Source organism: Cricetulus griseus (genome assembly GCF_003668045.3).
Source record: "Cricetulus griseus strain 17A/GY chromosome 1 unlocalized genomic scaffold, alternate assembly CriGri-PICRH-1.0 chr1_0, whole genome shotgun sequence".
Classification (NCBI taxonomy): domain Eukaryota; kingdom Metazoa; phylum Chordata; class Mammalia; order Rodentia; family Cricetidae; genus Cricetulus; species Cricetulus griseus.
Genome location: NW_023276806.1, coordinates 121140227 through 121160490, shown reverse-complemented (window position 1 = coordinate 121160490; position 20264 = coordinate 121140227). Strand labels below are relative to the sequence as shown.

General features: G+C 43.4%; 1 long non-coding RNA gene and 1 other non-coding gene across 3 annotated transcripts in view; one reads left to right on the top strand and one right to left on the bottom strand.

Moving 5' to 3' along the window:
* Positions 1-10884, bottom strand: part of LOC103163859 — a 55745-nt gene extending 44861 nt beyond the window's left edge. Inside the window, exon 1 of one of the 2 annotated variants that reach the window (XR_004772161.1) lies at positions 10288-10884. This is a non-coding gene — a long non-coding RNA (uncharacterized LOC103163859). The remainder of the gene's footprint in view (positions 1-10287) is intronic. The other variant, XR_003480464.2, reaches the window with a different exon arrangement.
* Positions 10885-18897: 8013 nt separating this feature from the next.
* Positions 18898-19066, top strand: LOC113833056. The gene has a single exon (XR_003480597.1). It is a non-coding gene; the product is annotated as a small nucleolar RNA SNORA81 (small nucleolar RNA).
* Positions 19067-20264: the final 1198 nt, after the last annotated feature.

Below are 20264 nucleotides of genomic sequence, written 5' to 3'. Positions count from 1 at the left end.
TTATCTTGTCCCATGTATATGTCTTATCTATCCAATTAGATTTAGAGCTCTTAAAGCAAGCACTATTTTATCTTTTGCTTTGGATTTTGCTATTTTTCAAAATTGCATCTGACACAAAAACCTTAGCACAAAGCCGCAGAGCCCCACACATGGTAGTTGCGGCTCAAAAGACATTTGTTGACTGTTTGATGGTCAATTAAACATCTGAGATACATTTTGTTTGGCTGTTTTGGGAGATTCTAACCCTTTTCATTGTATATTAATTGTACATGGTACTGTGTTCATAAGGATATTTTCATACAAGTCCATGGTGTACATTGAATATGTTCTCCCAACTATCTCTCCACTCTCATTTACCCCCTCCCCACTGGTTCTCTAGGTTTCCACTAGATGATTTCACTTCTTTTTGTTTCTACTTTTTAAATTTCTTTACATATATACTTTTTGAGACAGGACCTCATTTTTGTGTGAATGATTTCATTATTTTATATCTGAGTGTGTGTGTGTGTGTGTGTGTGTGTGTGTGTGTGTGTGTGTATGTGTAGTGCATATTTTCTTTATTCATCTCATGGGACACCTGGGCTGGAGAACATATCTTGCTAGTTAAAGAATTACAGATAGTTTACCCTGAAAACATACATAATGTGTTTTCAAGGTTCAATGTTGCTGACTTTGGCCAGAAGATAGCCCCACTTCTGCTCTTGCAGGAAACCTCACATTTAATACAAACAACAACAACAATAATAACAATACCCACTGTCCCCAAAGTTTGCATGTCAAGTTTCTTATTTTAACAAAAGGGAATATTCAGGGTGGTCAGCTCTGTGCGGCTCTGCATGGAAGGAAAGAGCAGTTGTTTCTGGGATGGTGTACACACTCGCACACCCCCCCCCAGTCTATCAAAATGCCCTGCTTTAATGTCTCCTCAGAAGCATCGTCTTTTCATAGTCAAAGACCCACTCAAAACTAATTTCTTTCTCTTCTCACTTTTGCCTGGGGCACGTTGTTCAGTTTAGAGTTTGGTGTTTTCTTTATTTCTAGATGGGTCTGAAACCAGCCTGTGACAAGAGGTAATTGCAGGCACTTGGTGTTGGCAGAGTGCTTTCCAGCCTCTCACCAGCTTGCCTGTGTACAGTATTGCAGCTGCGTACTGCTTATCTTCTGAGTTTCCAGATAGATGAAGGGGCACAGAGGTTAAGTAGCTTGCCTGGGGTGTAATAGTATATACTAATGCTCTCTAAGTCCCAAGTGAAAAATGCTATCCACATTTTCTTTCTAATTCTGGAGGAAAGTAGAATCTTAGAGCTATGCCCAAGCTGCCGTTTTGCAGGATGGTGGAAGCATTTGGTTTGTAGTTTTCATTTGCCAAGCGATCAAGACCCTTTCATAGAGCAGAACGGATTGAAGACTTTTGAAGTGGCTCAGTATGGAGGAGATCCCTTCATGGCACAGCACAGAGGGAGCTATGAAGATTCAGCTCAGTTTTCCAAATAGCGGAGACCTCAGTTAAAGGCTACCAACAGCGGCCAGTCAGATGGCCCAACAAGCAAAGACACTTGCCGAGCTGGAGGCTCTGAGTTCCACTCATGGGTCCCAAATGGTGCAAAGAGACAGCTAACACCTGAAAGTTGTTCTCTGACCTCCATATGTGTCACACACACACACACACACACACACACACACACACACACACACACACACGAACACACATTTGTACACACGTATATACATGTACACACACCACATGCATATATGTACATACACATACATACACCAAACAAAAACAAATAAATGCAATTTAAAAAATAGGTACAGGTGAGACAGATGACTCAACAGGTAAATCCATTGCTGCAAAATTAATGATCAGAGTCCAGTCCCCAGAACCCATGTGAAAATGGAAGGAGAGAAGTAACTCCACAGAGCTGACCTCTGACCCCTATACATGTGCTGTGTAATGCACATGTCTGTACATATATGAACATGCACATGATGATAAAGTTTTAAAAATATTCTTAAAAGCACCAGAGCTACCCCTCACTGAACAGATTTTAGGCAATAAGATTTCCATTTTATTTTTGAGAATTTTCTAAATTGAGTGAAGGGGAGATAAAGCCAGTCTGGTGGGGTGGAATGGAGTGTACTGGTGAGGGGTCCCTAATGGGGGAGGTCCTTCTGTGTATATGTTTGTCTTATTAATTGATAAAGTACTGGAAGCAAGTTAGGTGAGACTAGGAGTGGAGGAGGATTCTGGAAAATGTAATAAAGAGAAGTCTTGTGATCCAGGCAGGAAGTGACATAGCAAACAGACTCAGAATATAAGCAGGGATAAGCAGGAAATCGCTCTCTTCCTCCTCCTCCTCCTCCACTTCCTCCTCCTCCTCCTCCTCCTCTTCCTCTCTTCTCTGTGGAGCTGCCATGTGAGCCCAACAAGAGAGGATGCATGCCGCTGCCAGTGTCCTCGATCAGATAAGTCTTTATAAAATATATAGATTAATAGTTATGGTTGACACTTAAGACAGAGACAGCAGATAAGAAATTCTAGTCATTGGCCAGCAGCATTGTAATTAATATAAGACTATTTAATTAATATGTGCTATTTCAGGCGCCCACAAGGTGGCGGGGCTCAGGCGGCTTGACAGAAAGATTTATCCTTACAGGTCCCTTGTCATTCCATCTCCGAGTCTATAGGCCAACTTCCAGAGGGGTTACTGATGGCCTTGGATTAAGAGTCTGGGATTTTAATCTTTTAAAGGAGCTGTTAGACCTTCATTGACCACAGCAGACACAAGCTGTCTTGGGATGCCCCTATGCTCTGAGCAGGCCTCTTGTCTGTGTCTAATGTCCTCAGCAGCAGGTGGGCTGCACCTGGAGGAATCAGCTCTGTGTAAAGTTGACCTTCACCTATGCACACTGTTTTCCAGTTGTTCCTTCCCTGCATGTTACACGGCACATGTATAGGAGGAATATAGAATTCTGGCATCAGCACAAGGAAGAGGTACTCTACTCTCAGCCTCGTTTGTGTTGCTATATAAGCTCTCACGCACACTGTTTTCAGATTCACTCAGTGTGAGTCACACTGGCCAGGCTTGAAGGCCAGTCTCTTCTTTGTGGAGCTCTGAAAACTGGGTGGCTGACTGCTTCTACTGTATATATTGAGATCTGGCTTTATGCTGGGGGCAGAGAGATAGAACATTTGCAAAGCCAGAGTGAGACCCCAGCCTAGATCCCCCGGACAGCAAAACAAAATGAAGAAACCAACAAAACGAATGGAAAATGTGTTGAGAGCAAAGACAGATTCAGAGAACACAAGCATAGAACTTAGAGGCACACATTGCCCTTCAACTCCACAGCTGTAAGTTCATCCCCTATTTATCCCACTCTGTCACCTCTGGAAAAATCTTGACATGAAAATCATGTTCTTGTTAGCTGGGAAGAGTGTGCACACCTTAATCTGAGCACTGGGAAAACAGAGCTAGGAGGGTCTGGAATACAAGGCCAGCCTTGGCTACAGGAGGAGCTATAATACAAGGCCAGCCTTGGCTATAGGAGGATCTGTAATACATGGCCAGCCTGGGCTACACAGTGAGTTTGAGCTACACTATAGGTTATGTGAGACACTATCTCAAAAACAAAACAAAACAAAAACCAAAGCAATCAACCAAAAAAGCAAAACAAACCCAAACAAGCAAATAAAAAGATGCTTTCCTTTATCAAGGTGAGCCTTGGGCTATGAGGGAGGAATGTGTGCACTGATATACACTGACAATGCCAGGTATGCTCACCTCGTTGCTTTAGTTTGTAACATATCTGCACTTCAGAGAAGCCCAGGCTTAGTTGGGTTTCAGCACCAATAGCTGAAAAATAATAGGAGGCATCTATCAGACGCAGTCTATGTGACAAGCTTAAAAACCCTGTGAGTTTGAGCATAGCCTGGTCTACAAAATGAGTTCCAGGACATCCAGAGCTTGAAAAAAAAACAAAAAAACAAACATCCTGTGGTAGAACCAGACTTGTGACATTAACCAGGGATCCCTGTACTGGAGAGGTGGAGGCAGGAGCAGATATGTTGTCTAGCTTTGGCAACATAGTGAGTTCAATGACAACCTGAGCTACATGAGACGTCCTCAAAACCCAAAAAACAAAACAAGCAAACGATAAGCCACCCCCAAAACAAAACAAAGGTAAACAAAAATTTTCAAGAATGGTGGTCAACATGTCTTTAATGACAACACTTGAGAAGCAGAGGCAGAAACAGGAAGATCAACACAGGGCCAGCATAGTTACATACTGTGACCTCCAGATCAGGCATAGCTCTAGAGCCAGGCGCTCTCTGTCTCAAATAATAACACACACACACACACACACACACACACACACACACACACACACACACACACACCGATCCAGACTTTACATTACATTATAAAAGCTGAATGTTAGGGCTAGGGTATTAGCTTCTTGAATAAAAGCACTTGCCATACAAGTCTGAAGACCTGACTTCAAACCCCAGAACATATGTAAAAAGTCAGGTTTGCTGAGTATAGTGGTACATGCCTTTAATTCCAACACTCAGGAGGCAGAGGCAGGTAAGTCCCTGAGAGTCCCAGGCTACTTGGGGCTACACAGTGAGATTTTATCTTAAAAAAAAAAGCCAGATCCAGTGGTGTGTTTCTACAATCATAGCACCCCTACAGCAAGATGGAGCTGGAGACAGGAGTGTCATGGACCAGCTAATGTACACAGCACAGCCCTAGAGCCAAGTGAGTCCCTGCTTCAATAAGGTGGAAGGAGAGAAAGTTATGCCTACCTTATGTGCCTACCATGCACATAGGCCAAATTAGAGTCCTTCAGCAACCTGTGCAAGAGAGAACTCTTGACAATGATGTCATTGTCAGGTGTAGGTCAGGGGTACTAAGTAACATTTGTTTTGGCTATACATTCAGCTGTTATTTTGGTTATGTATCTGGGCATGATTCAGTTCATGGAAAGTCCTGAATGTGACATGAAGACAGACATGACTGTTCAGGGGTTAGGGGCTGAAAGTCACAATGGGGCCATCGCAAGAAAAGGACAAGATGGCATTACCTCAGCTGTATCAAGAACCAAATCCTGAAAATTGTCCTCTTTTGTTATATATGGAGTATGTATACAAGTATTTCCCTTGGCTCCTTCACGTGAAAACATACACACATAAGCATAGAATAACAAAACCAAACCCCTAAACATAAAAATAATTTAATTCTAGAACTTAATATAGAGAAATAGTGTTGTTACTTGTGGATGGAAAGATATTTATTCAACACAATGTAAGAAAAATGCTAACCCAGGAAAAGATTGATACATGGAACTTCAGCAAAATTAATAGTTTTTAATTATCAAAAGACATTAAGATTAAAAAGACAAACCTCAAAATGAGGGAATGCATTTGTAATGCACAGAACTTACCAAGGACTTGTGGTCAGAATACTTAAAGAACCACTGATCAATAATGAAAAGACAAAAGACTTTAACAAGCAGACAAGGCTGGCTGGGCAGTCGATGAGCTCCAGGATCTATCTGCCTGCCTCTGCTTCCCCAGCACTGGGATTGTGAGTAGGCCACCTTGTCATGTCTTTAAAAGTGGGTTCTGGGGCTCAAAATGAGGTCTTCATGCTTGCAAGACAAGCACTTGCTATTTGAGGCATCTCCCCAGCCTTCACCCAAATGAGAGGCCACAAAAGGAGACTCAAGATGAATTTTGAAGAATTATCAATATTTAGGGATGTGCTGGATAGTTTTTTGTTAACCAGACACAAGCTAGAGTCATTTTGGAAGAGGGAACTTCAATTGGGAAAATGTTTTCACTAGATTGGCCCACGAGCACCCAGCCCACAATGGATGGTGCCATCCCTGAGCTGGTGGTCCTGGATACTGAGTAAGCCATGGGGAGCAGTACAGTGAGCAGCATTCACAACAGTGCTGCATTGCACAGGCAATGACTTAAATTGCATCTTTGGATTGGCTGGTAAGGTAAACAGATGATCTTTGAGAAAGCCATTTTGGTTCAGAAGTGGTACTAGAGGCCAGGAAGATTATGGAAAGTTAGGAGGAGGTCAATGTCTAGGAAGAAGGGATAGAAACAATTATCTCTGCTCCTCACCATGTTCAAAGCTTGTATGGCTTCAGTTTGGACTTCTCCATTAGTTAGTTTCCCTTGTTACTAAAATGAGTTTGAGCTGGTAATCTACTATTAAACTAAATTGTTTTGAGTCATGTCTCATGTAGCCCAGGTTAGTAGCTAAGGATAACTTTGAATTCCTTATCCTCCTGCCTCTGTCTCCCTAGTGTTGGTATTACAGGCATGCACTACCACATACAGTGTATGCAGTGCTAAGGATTGAATCTGGGGCCTTGTGGAGGTTTGAATGAAAATGGCCCCCATAGGCTTATAGGGAATAGCATTATTTGAAAGGATTAGAACACGTGACCTTGTTCTAATAGGCATGGCCTTGTTGGCAAAAATGTGTCACTAGGGGTGGGCTTTGAGGTTTCAGAAGCTCAAGCCAGGTCCAGTGTCTCTTCACAGCAATAAAATACCAAGACAGGCCTTGGGTATGCCAAGAAAGCTCTCTACCAACAGAGCTGCATCCTTGGAGCCTCTTGTTCTTCCATTTTTACAGCATCATTTCAAGCTGTAGATACCGAGAACTGTCCACATCACAGGTGAACTGTCAAGCCCTGACAACTGTTTCCCGAAGCCACCAGGGCCTGCGCTGATGCAATGTTCATAACAGATTTAAGTGCAGCCCTCCCTTAATTAAATTGTGTGAGTAGCAAAATTGTTGTAACAGGGTGAACACCAGCTTTTGAGTCCCTTACAATGTTTTTTCTGAGATATAATTTTGTGCAGCATGTGACTTGGATTATTTAGTTGTTTTCCTCAAATGAAATTATTTTAGAAGCAAAATGTCATTGTCGTTGACAAAAGGATAATATCTTTGATCTTTTTTAAGGGAAAAAGTTTCCATCTTCATACTGTAACTGGGAGGTCAGGGAGGATATGTTCCCACACACACTGCTTGTACTAGACTTTCTTACTTGTGTTTGGATCAAGTCCCAGTTGGCATCAGACAGAACAACAAGCCCCCCTTTCTCCTTTGTGAGCTATCAAGCAAGATCAATTTGTGAGTTGTAAATACCCAAACTCTCTCTAAAAGATTCCCCTGAAGTTGCCCTGGGGCCAAGGAATGAGGAATTGCTTAGAATTCCTCCTAGGTTGAAATCTAACTTTCAAAAGGGGCAGGAAGCAGCCTGGCCACCATAAATCACCAGGAAGCAAGTGTTCAGAGGAGGCCAGCCTTGATATTAATAGAGGCCAGGTTTTGTTCTTGCAGCAGGAAAGACCTTTCAGTGTACTGGGCACAGACAGCCTTCAAATCCTGAGACTCAAGACTCGTTCTTGTTTTATGAACTTGAGCACGTTGCTTCCTCTAATTGGGAGCTGGTTGCATTCAAACAGCCCAATTATGTGCAGCGTTTGTAAGCTCCACACATGTAAGGCCACCCAGTCTACTTTTTGTTTATATGTCAAGGCCTTTGGCTGATTCAGCTTTCATTCAATGGAAATAAAAATGTAGCATGTCAAAGAGCCAGTGTTTGGACCCTGCATTAAAAGGTCCTTTCTTAGTTGTCTCCTCCTCCTCCTCCTCCTCCTCCTCCTCCTCCTCCTCCTCTTCCTCCTCCTCCCCATCACCCCTTTTCTCTTCCTGCCTCTCCTCATCTCCTTCCTCCTCCTCTTTTCTGGTTTTCTTTGAGAAAGGATTTCACTGTGTAGTGCACATTGACTTCATACTCATGACCTTCCTGCTTCGGCCTCCCAAGTGCTGGAGTTATAGGTGTGCACCACACCTGGCTCTGCAGATGTTTTCTTAGTCTCGTATCACTCATTAACCCAGGAAAGGGCAAAGACTTGACCTGAATCTCTCTCTGTGGCTTCCAGTGTTGGCACTGACAGATGAGAGATTCTCTGTGGATTGGTTTCCTCAGCCTTTACCAATAGGTTCTGTCTGGAATTTAGCTGATGTCCAGGCTGCTGTGACTATGTAATTTGTTGACCTAAAAAAACAATTGTGTTTATCATAACACCAGATTCAGTGGGTCCAATACCCACATTGGTTTCAGCTGGTTGACTCTTTTAGCTTCTCGGGGCCATAATGGATGTCACTCAGGTATACAGCTGGAAGATGAGCTGGGCTGAAGGGCTCAGGACAACTTCACTCATCCTCAGAGCCAGGGATGAAGTCATCTGTCAACCAGAGTGCCTGGCTATTGCATGACCCTTGTGATGGTATCTCCAGCTGTTAGCCTCCAGTGTCTAGCCTGTGATGTGGCTTCTTACAGGTGAACTTCCCAAAGGAACTGGATAGTTCTGCCTGTATTCACTAATCTTGTGGTTTCATTTCGAGACCATTCTGTTTAATTGCTTTGTAGCAGTCACTCACTTCAGAAGGTACATACATATTTGATGACTGGGGCTATAGCTCCACTGGTTGAGTGCTGGCATAACACACGAAAAGCTCTAGACTGGATCCCTACACTGCATAAGCCAGGTATAGTTTGTACACCTGTAATCCTAGCACTCAGCAGGTAGAGGCAGGAAGATCAAAAGTTCAAGTTCATTTTCAATTACTCAGTGAGTTTGAGGTCAGTGTGAGCTACAGGAGACTCTGTCTCAAAATAAGTAAATAAATAGATAAATAAACAAAATTATGCTGAGAGTATATAAGCTTATTTTTACACATGTATGATCTGTGTCATTATATTTATATAAAGTTCATGAAATGAAAAAAGTCATAAAAATTGGAAATGGGTAAGTGGTTTCCAGGAATTTCCAGGGTTTAAGGATGGAGACTGAATGTGTGAGACCACAGAACAACAGGAGGGATCCCAACCTTGACTCACATGGTCTTCGTCTTGACTGCCAATGTCTAAGACCTATTTGTGAATTTGTGCTGTGGTTTTGCAAGAGGGCATCGTTGAGGGGAATTTGGTACAGAATACACAGGACCCCTCCCTGTGTGACTTGTTACAACTGTATCTAAAACAAACAAGAAAAGACCACCAATCATAAACAGTTTGTCAAATATTTGGATATGCTATAATGGAAGTGGCTAAGCATGTCATCTGAGATTTCACTTTTGCTGCCTTAATTAAATATCTCAACAAAAAGCAACTCGGGAGAAAACCTGTTAAATCACAAATCCATCACAGCAGGAAGCTGAGGCTGGCAGGAGCTTTAACTAGCTAGAGAACAGTCTTTAACAGTCAAGAGCAGAGAGAAACCAATGCATGCATAATCAGTACTCAGTTCACGTCCTCCAGTTTCATACAGTTCAGAACCCAAACCCAGGGAGGTGCTGCCCAAGGTGGCTGGGGCTTTTCAAGTCAATTAATGCCATAAAGACAATCCCACAGACAAGCTCACAGGCCAACCTGATCTAGTGAGACTGTTTCCAAGTGATTCTAAGTGGTCACATTGACAGTTAAAGTTAACCATCACACGTATCTAGCAGGCCCCTAGTATAACTTAGTGTTTTCAGTGAATAGACACCTTGGCAATCAGTATTTCCACTTATGCATAGTTTCCCCCTGTATCTGTTTGCTGTTTCACATTGTACTGGAAGAGTATGCAAAAGTTGTTCATCTGTGTGCCCTGTGGAGCCAAATGACTGTAAGGAGAATTTGATAAAAAAAAAAAAAAAAAAAAAAAAAAAAAAAAAGATTCACAGCAATTAAAGCTGCAAGGAGGGGGCTGGAGAGACAGCTCAGCAGTTAAGAGCACTGGCTGCTCTTTCAGAGGACCTGGGTTCAATTCCCAGCACCTACTTGGCAGCTCACAACTTTCTGTAACTCCAGTTCTGAGGGATGTGATGCCCTTACACAGGGTACCAATGCAAATAAACAAATCATTAAAAAAAAAAAAAAAAAAAAAAGCTGCAAGGAGCCTCAGGAGATGAATGGGTCCAGGTCTGTTATTCCCCAGACAAGGAAACTGAGGCTTGAGTACATGTTGTTGCTCTTGGACTTCATGGTGTTGAATATTGACAATCCATATGGATTAAAGGAAACAGGGTTTAAGGGCTCTCTTGCAAACAGCTGCATTCCAGGACACACCTGCTGGGTCCCTGCCCCAGCTTAGTGAGCACAGTTATTCATACTGTGGATGACACCATCCATCTGTCTTAGAAGCCAGTGTTCACCCCACAGCTTCTCAGAGGTTGCTAACAAGTGTCCCCCAATTTCACCCACCTCTGTGTGTATCTTCACTCCTTGACCTTTAAGGCTCCCTGGTGCCAGAGTGTCTGCAGTCAGGGGATCAAAGACCCTCAGAGAAGTAAGCCATACTTAAACAAGATGAGGACGACTGTGTGAGTTATTAGGAAAAGCCAGCTAGATGCCCCAAAGCCCTTCCTCATCTGGAAAATGCCTGAACTATATCCCAAGAATAAACATCAAGCCTCAATACCTAAACACAGGATGAGTCATAGGCAGAGCTAATATTAAAAGCTCATACCTCCTGCTTGCTGTTCTTACACTCACACGCCATCTGCCCTCCAAAAGGTTCCGGTGTGCCTGACCCAGAGGATTCAAAATCTTTGAAAAAGATGTAAGAAGGAGACAGCTTGTAATGGCAGAAAGGAATGGCAGATAAAGGGGAAGTGAAGAAAAGAAAGAGTCGAGTATTTGAGTCCTAGAACTCCGTCTCAGTTCTGTTTCAGCTTCCTGGCAGGCATGGCAACAAGAGCAGTGCACTGCACTTCCTGGTTTTCATGTCGGAGAACGCAGCCTGGAGAAGTACTCTGTGCTTCCTTTATATTTCTCTCTGGGAGAATTGAGTGTGGTGTGAAAACTTGAATACCAAAGCATCTTTATATTTTGAGGACATCTACAGCTTATTCTTTGGTTTATGGTCAAAGTGCTTTTTTGTAACTGTGATGTCCCCCTCCCCCCAAGTGCTGACTGTGTAGTCTACTTAAAGAGGATAAATCCATTTTGGTTTCTATTCTCTGTCTGCTTGCAACTGCCCTTTCTTTACAGTCCCCAGCCAGGCCCCTCTGTTTCAGCTCAACCTCAGAGCATTCTTTGAATATTTCCTAAGCCCTCTCTGGTTACCCAGGCCCTTTTCCCTCCCTAGTCTTACAGAGCTAGTCGCTGGGATATTTTTGCAATCTACCGCACTCAGCGGGGCATATAATCCTCAGCCATGTTATCTCAGGCGCCCCCTTAAGAGTCCCTTGACAAATAAAGTAACCTGAGTCAAATTAAATCCTTGTTGATTGATTGGCCTGAGCGAGGTGCTCTCAGCCTGATCCCCCTCCTGTCCAGGCTGCCTGTTGCAAATAGACATTCTTTCATATCTGTGGCCGAGCTCCGTGTTTTCCTTCTTGTTGTTTCCTTGGTCAGTGATGGCATCCATTTCCCTGTCTGAAGTCATAATTCCATTGAGCTTATCTTTTTCATGAAATTTGCCAAGCAAAGCATGTGAAGGCTTAACGCTTTACACTAGCACATGTATTTTAAGTCCCAGGATCCTGGACATGACAGCTAATTTTGGCTCCATTGTTTCATATGTGGGAAAACAGGGGATCCCCCCTCCAAAAGGGTTTGATTTTTCATTCCTTTTATTGGTATGTAACTTGCTCAAACTTCTGTGTGGTTTATCTTCTATGTCATCCCTGTTTTATGGGCTGGAGTTTGTTGTTATTGTTATTTTTACAATTATTTATTCGTGTGTGTGCACATGTGCACATGTGTGTATATAACACAGCATTTGTGGAGGGCAGAGGACTTCTTGCCACTAGGAGGTGTGTCCCAGGGATGGAACATGGGTCATTAGGCTTACTGGAAAGCTCCCTTCCCCACTGAGCTTCTTGCTGGCTCCTGGGTTAGAAGATTTACTTTTCCAAATCATTGTGACATATAAAGAATATACAATCTGGTGCCCTTATTATTATTAATCAATAATAATTTATAGGCTAAGTGAAATCAGTTATCATTATTTACTTTCTAGTCTCCTCCGATCTGAAAGAAATTAACAACTTAATAAGCCAGGGTCACTTTTAAAACATTAGCCACGTGGGTATTTCAAGGCAGAATTCATAACAGGTTGGCTGCTTTTTATTGTTCAGCATCAGACATATTAGAACGTAATCATTTCAAGTACCCTCTTGTCACCTGCCAAGCCCTACATACTTTTTTGCTGCTTTAACACTGTGAGTTTTAAAAGTTTGAAAGTAAAGACTCTACTTGTGGAGGTGAATCCCCTGTCCCTAGGATGCCAAATGAGTAGTGGGGTCTTGTTTATAAGAAAGGGTTATAGAATAGAAAAACAAGGTGGTTTTGTAGGTGCTTCTACAAACAGGAGATGGGCGAAGCATTCGGAACAAAGCAGGGGTCATCCTGGAAAAACCCAGGCAGCTTTGATCTCCCTCCTTGCCCAGAGCAAGGTGAAAGGGTAGTCTGCAATGAGTCTGATCTGTGTATTTAAGTTAAACAACACTTTCAGCATGTGTGGACAAGCATGAGGGTTATTCAAATGGTGAGAAATACAAGCCCCAGATTTTGTGATCAAGTACGCCAGTGTAAAATAAATTCCCTTTCCCTATAGAGTTAACCATAGAGGATCAGAATCTCTTTAAGAGAGTGATTCGAGAGCATAAGAATGCCAATTTGGCAGAAAAAGAAACCTCAGTAATTGTGGGCATTTAAATGACGTTCTGTCTCTCTAGATTTGCTAGCCATTTCCTGGCCATACAACAGCTAGAGTTTTCAATAGATCTTTGGGATAGTGGCTCATTTAAAGATGACATCTGCCCCCCAGGAGAATGGGAGAGAAAGAGGGTGGAGGAGAAGACTGGGTCTTGAGCTATCCTGGGGATGGGTACACCTCTCAGCTATGTGTGGCTTTTCCAGAGAGTATGTCTGTCTCTGCATGCCCCCCCCCCCAGTTATTGTAAAAAAACTCCCTAAAACCCAGATTAGATAGGCCACCTGGTACTATCCCTGGCTCAACTGCTGCAGGGTTGGTCTGGCATGATTGGGACAGTTGTAATGCATCACCCCATCAAGGAGACTAGGAAGTGGCATTGTAAAAGTAAGTTAATGTCAATTGTTTATTTGAAATACATATTAAAAGTGTCAAGAGGGTGTGATCTTCTGTCTTATCTGTGGTCAATGTCTGATGGCTTCTGCTAACTTCCAAGAGGATGTAAGTGGGGAGAACAGAGAAGAATGTCAAAGTTCTAAAGGTGTGCTTATAGCCATCTGCAGTCCCGACATGGGCTGTGATAAAGGGAACAAACACTCAGTTACAGGAAGCAGCCACCCGGCCAGTGAACAGAGGTGCAGGGCAGAAGCCCAATTCTCCAAACACTGCTACCTGGTCAGAGGTGGAACGGCAGGGCACACTGATGCAGCCTCTCTATGTGTTGGCCAGAGCCCTTCAATCCTTGACTTGATTCAGGGCTGGACCAGTTGGATGGACTCCAGGTCAGACTGTGCCACTGGGGAGACCAGTGGCACTACCACGATTGTGCATTTTATACAAGATCACAAGGCCAGGCTGATGCCTAGCCAGGGCTCTTGCTCACCTCTCTGAGCCAACAAGCCTCCTATGACTTGTGATGGTGCATTGAGGACATCTTTTTGTCAGTCCTGAAAAATGATCTGTTTGTGTTTGGGGCCGCCCACTCAGGAGGCTTATTTTGCCCAAGCCTCATAAATCAGGCAAATTCTCAAGCTTAGATTCCTTAGTATACCCCTCCCCCCAGGAGGGTATCCACACACTCACTGGGCTACTTAGGAAAGTCTGGTCAATCATTCCACCATGTGCCCAGGACAAGGTTTACAGCTGCTTCTGCTGGACTGAAACATCCCTTCTTAGGAGGAGGAGGGTGGCTCAGGAAACTCACAGGAAAGTTCTAGGTCTCAGGAGGATGCACAGGTTGATCCCCCCACTCTGGAGTTGATGGAAGCGAGGAGTAGCCAAGAAGGCTCTCCTGTGGGGCTGCCAACAGGTTGTGCAAGGACTTGTACAGTACCGTTTCTTCCATCTGCTATTACCCTCTCTAGCTGAGTGAAGAGGCCTTTGCGCGGGTATCTCCAGTAAGGCCAGTACAACTGAGTCCTCTATCACTGGTCGTGAGACAGTTGTTTGAGTCAGAGAAGTATGGATGTAGTCCTGCATCAGGACTGGCAGTTGGACAGTGAAGCAGGTTTTAATCCTAGTTCTTCCCCTTGGACCAGCTGCAGGACTGATAATAAATAGTAGTGGGCCAGGTTCTAGGTCCCTCCCCCCACTCTCCCCAACTCCCCCTCACTGTGCTCCCTTACATCTAGCCTCTTCCCTCCCCCACCCCTTTTTTCTCCCAGAACCTCTTTTAGCCCTCTCTTCTGAGATCTCAATCCAAGGATATTAACGAAGAAGCAAGAGTTGAGCTAGGCAGGCCCTTCCTCTGCAAATTCTGGGACTCACTGAGACTGCCAGGCCTCTCTAGTCATTCCCCCTCCCCTTTATGGAATTGTCATTGCTTCACTGCATTGCAAGAAAATGATGTCATAGTGTGGGGCCCTGGTCCATTTCCGGGCTTTTAACCTGTGTCTCCTGACGTTTTTCTGCTGTCCTGCTCTTGGAGAAAATGAAACACATTGAAATGTACAGGCCAGCAGACCTCAGAAAGCCCTGACACCTCCAGGATATGGTTAACCTCTGCTGCAGGTACTAATGACCCAGACACCTTATCTGGGTGTCACATCTGGGACATGGCATGGACCCCCTGTCTGTAACATGGAGAGGAAATAGGCTTCAGATTATGTCTGCAATTTCCTGGCATCAGCCTTTTCTTCCCTTCTACTGGGCTTAATTACTAGTGACATTTCAGTGAAATTCGGCCTCCCTGCATGGCTTTTGCTCTGGGTTTGGTATTAAAATCTGGGCGAAAACTTAAATCTTAACACAGCACTTGTGTCTCCATGTCTTAGGACGGGTGAAACCCCAGTCCCGTCCCCGCCCCCATCCCCAAGTGACGTTATGGAATTATTTCCTGGAATGTCAAGGGCTGAAATCGCCCTGTCAAGAATGACTCTGTTCTTTCAGGACTGCAGAGAGCCAGGCTCAGGCTGCATCCTTGCTCTGGTCTAAGTTTTTCTCTGCCAGGAAACTAGTGCTCTCAGATCATTTGCATACAGCCAATGAGAACCATCTACTTACTGTTCCATGGCGGTCTTGGAGATTGTATGACGACATCCTGGAAAAATCTCAGCTGGGGAAAGGGGATTTCTTCCCCCTTTCCCTAAGCCCCATTTTAAATAGTTTCCTTCCCACAGCTCATGTGTCCACATTCAAAGTAAGAAACCCAGCCCATTTTCCTGCCCTGGCCTCTGTCACTAGCTCAGGAATCTCAACAGCCACACAGAACTGGAAATGGGCTGTTTAAAACAAAGGTGCCATATTTGTTCCAGTCTGTAAACTAGACATTTTTGGCACACAGTGGGGGAGAATTAACCCTTGTATTTCTCCCAGGCAAGGGCACAGTGAAGTGCCTGCTCTTTCCTCCGTGACCAGAATGGCAAACACTAAGCTGTTGAGGTGGTTCTTAACATTATAAGTGGTTCTGGTTAACCTAAGGCATATGCTATTGCACTGTTCTACACGATACCACAAAAAAAGGGTCTATTTCTGGACTCTCAGATTGCGCACATTTTCCACGGATTTTCTTCCCTCTCTTCTAGAAAGCAACTACTAGGCTTCCCAGGCCTTAGAGGGGTGTGGTAGGAGCCAGACATCTGGCTTGTTGATAAAACACACAAGGGTCACCTTAAATTATTTCTGCACAGAGTCCAGTACTTATGGGGATGCTCAAATGTTATTAATTTAGACATTATACAATATAAAGTCCCTACGTGTGCAATCACCAGACCCACAGCCAGAAATCTTATCATTCCATTACAAGGCAGACAGCAGTGTGTTGACTGAAGACCTGGGGTCTGGCAGGCATGTCCCGGATTGCCAGATAGCGGTATTTCAGCTCTACGCCCTTGAACAAGTCATGAAGCCTCTCTCAATCGCAGATATTACATCTGTAAGATGAAGGTGTTTATGTCTTATATCTAAAATGTTATGTCTAAAATGTTTACTCTGAACTTGTCTGTTTTCAAATGAGTGGAATCCATCCCAGCTGATATTTGAAGACATCTACTAAATGTGTTGAATGAAGTCCAAACCCTTAAACTTATTCTCTCTCTCTCTCTCTCTCTCTCTCTCTCTCTCTCTCTCTCTCTCTCTCTCTCTCTCTCTCTGTGTGTGTGTGTGTGTGTGTGTGTGTGTGTGTGTGTGTGTAGGCATGCATGTGCCACACAGTGCATGTCTGGAGGTCACAGGACAACTCTGTGGAGTCATTTCTCTCTTTCCCCATTAAATTTGACCTGAGAATAGAAACTGGATCAGCAGGATTGATGACTGAGCAATCTTACCATCCCTGGATTTTTAAAGAATCCCAGGTGGATTGGACTTTCTGCTTTGCACTTTACTCCTGGAACCTCACTGATTTCTCTCAGCAAGATTATGGATTAGCTACTCTGATTATCCCTATTGGACCAGGAGGAAATTGAGAGTCTGTCCTAAAATGAAAAAGAAGGAGGTATCCCCATGCAGGCACTTTCCATTCCAAAGCACTGTCCGTTTTCTGTTACAAAACACCTGTGTGTTCCAGACTGAGCTAGAATTCACACAGGTGTCGGGGGAGGGGAGAGGGCTTCTTGGAGCTGATAGCTGGGATCTGACTAGTCCCAGTTGCTACAGGTGGGTTCCCAGGGCTGCAGACAGAACTAAGCAGGGTCAATGACTCAAAGCCCACCACACCAAGCTGTGGAGAGCCACAAACCAAGACTGAATTGTAGAGAACCTAAGAATCACCATTCTGCTCTGTCTGAGAAAGAGGGTCTTCATTGTAGGCAAGCATGGATTGACTTCTTGGGAAAGATTGTCATCAAATGAAACTCCACTTGTTTCCATAAAAATGAAAACAAACCACTCATTGGCTATAAGTTTATATTGTAGATTTTCATGATTATATGGCAACAATAATATTTCAATTTCTTCATCATAATATGTATATTTTAAAATCTTAATGGAAGGACCAAAATATAGTTGTTTCTATTTTGTTTCACAAAAATATAAAGGGGGGAAGTTTGAGGAACACAACTACTTTGCAAATATTTCAAAATAATGACTATATATTAAGGCCAATTTAAGGGGAACACAACTCCAAACTTATTGTCCATTCTTTTGAACCTAGGGAGGGGTGGGGGAAGAGAAGTAGTTATTAGTACAGTTTATCAAAGAAAATACAGTTTTGCTTCTGACATTTAATTTAGCCATTTTTATGTCCCAGAAACCGCTAAAGGATGACTCAAGTCCCAGCATCATGGAAGCACTTAAGGATTTACGAGGCGTCAGCAGAGAGAGTCACACTGGTGGCAGTGGTGAAGGGAATGGCAGAAAGGTATAAAAAAGAAGCATCTACAATAAAAGCTCTGGCAGGAACACACGGGCAGGCCAGTGCCCTTGTAGACGGGGCTGCTTGAGGAAGTGGAGATCTTGGCACTGAATATTTCTTCTGGTCATTCGCCTTTTGTGCTGTCTGGATTGGCTTGGGCTTTTCAAAACCTAACAGGAGATTAAAGGAAACTTTTGGAAGTCTTTAACTGGGACCCAAGAACTTGGACTTGATTAGAAGTGAGGGAAGGAAGCAAATGTTTCTTAAGCACTTCTGTAGCATTAGAAATGATGTCATTCCTCTGTAGTTGAGGATGCGGCTGGCTCCGTTTTCCAAAGGGGGAAATAGGCTCAGGTGATTTGATTATGAGTTGCTGAAAGCTGCCCAGATACCCAGGTGGGAAGGGTTAGAGGACATGATTAAACCCCAAGCTGCCTGGGGGAAAAGTGCCAATGAAGGTCTAGGTAAAAAGCCAGGCTGCAGCTGCCTGTAACCTTTGCATTGTGGGGTGAAGACAATGGACGCTGGGGCTCACTTGCTTGCCAGCCTAGCTTCCAGCTCAGTGAGAGCTGAGACATCTGGTGTGATCTCTGTTCTATCCTCATGCGTGTGCACACACAAGCGCACATGCACACATGCACACGCAGGCACACACATGCACTCATATGTATGCATTCCCACCCACACACAGTGCCACAGAGGGTTGGCTTCTTTGTGCACCCTTAATAATGCTAAAGTAGTTCCACAGACACCTGCTGTTCCTTGGATGCAAATCCCAACCCACTTTCCTCTTCTATTACTTCCTGGAGATTTTTCTTGATTGCATGGCCATAGTAAATTCCCTGTAACATGCAAACTGATTTTAGACTTAAAATATGACTGCTGTAGGCTTAAGTGAGATTTTAGCTATTGCTGGGAAGACATAAAAATGAAATTTAATATTTCATCCTGCTCTTCTTTTCACCCTGTGCTCCTTCCTGCCTTGCATTTCTGGCCCCTTTATTTGTTGTGCTAGCCATCTGTGAACACACTGCTCTATTTACTTTAAATGATATATGCTATTCATTCTCTGCTCCTCCTGCTTGGAGGTGGACTATCTGTTTATTGTGTCCAGAACAAATCAAATGCTTAAAGAAAAGATCAGGACTTTTTCTGCAAGGAGCCAGATGATGCATATTTTTGGTTTAACTGGTTACACAGTCTTAGTCATTGATCCTCAGCTCAGCCTCTGCAGGTGAGAGCAGCCTCAGACAGAGGTGGCTGTCTTCTAGTAGGACTTTGTCTATGGACATGGAAATCTATATATGATGGAACTTTAAACTGCCATGAAATTTTCCCCCCAAACATTTAAAAATACAAAAAAACCGTGTTGTTAAGCAGTGTGTAAAAAATTACAAAAAGTAGGATCATGTCTTGGATTTTGCAATAATGCTAGGAGATTTCTCAGAAGAAAAGTAGCTGCATTAGGCCCCCTAATACTATACTGAACCTCTTTCTTAATATCCAGTGTCTTAATACTTGGTGAAATATGTCTTTAAAAATTTAAGGGAAAGTTAAAAATCAAATTAATCTATTTACATTCATTTAGTGTACATATGGAGGTGGAGACACACATGTCACTGCGTGTATGTAGAGATCAGAGGAAAACTTTTGGAAGTTGGTTCTCTCCTATCATGTGGGTCTTGGGGATTGAACTCAGGTCAGTAGACTTGACAGCAGCCTTCACCTTATAAGCCTTCTCTTTGGCCCAGAAATTAGATTTCAGAGTCAACTTTCTTTAACATAATCTATACTACTACTACTACTACGATGACTACTAATAGCAGTATTAAATAGAGCTATTCTTGAGTTTAGATTCATAACTCCCCAAAAGGCAATTGGTCATCTTTAGCCCACGGGCTATAATTAACATAGTAGGTGCTCAGAAAATGGAGTATGCTGTGATTGTCCAGTGATAAATTAGTTTCCCCATCATAGGAGTATAATAGCTAGCATAGCGGGCACTCCACACTGCCCTCCAGGTCTGATGTCTGCACGAGCAGGAAGTGACCTCTCACACACGCCATGTTTTCTACAAAGAAGCCATTGCATCATTAAATTGTTTGAATGTCTAGTTCAATTCTATCTAAAGTATTGACAGTATGATTATGGGTTTTGGCAGGGTTATGGTATGGCGAGCCTGTGAACCCAATATTGAGGAGGCAGAAACGAGAAGATCTCATGTTTGAAGCTGCTCTGGGCTACATTCTGAGTGAAAGGCTTTATTCTTGGCTACATAACAAGACTCTGTCTCAATCATACCAACCCAATTATTTTACACCTTAAGTGGAATTGTTTGGGGTGTAGAGATAGCTCAGTTGGTAAAATGCTTGCTTGTAAGCATGAGAGCCTGAGTTTCATCTCTATAATATACATGAAAACAAAAAGCTGTGTATGGTGGCACTTGATCACCACAGAGCTCAGAAGACAGAGACAGGTAGATACCTACAACTACTAGGCAGCCAGACTGGACTACTTGATAAAGTCTAGGACAGTGAAAGATCCTGTCTCAAAAAAACAGCATAGTGAGTACCTGAGGTTGATTCTGAGGTTGTTCTTTGGGCTCTATATACATGCACACACACATGCGTGTATATACATGTGAACATGTGCACACATGAAGGAACATCAGAAACACATGCACACAGAAGAATTGTCCTTTGGGCTTTATAGACATGCACACATGTGTGA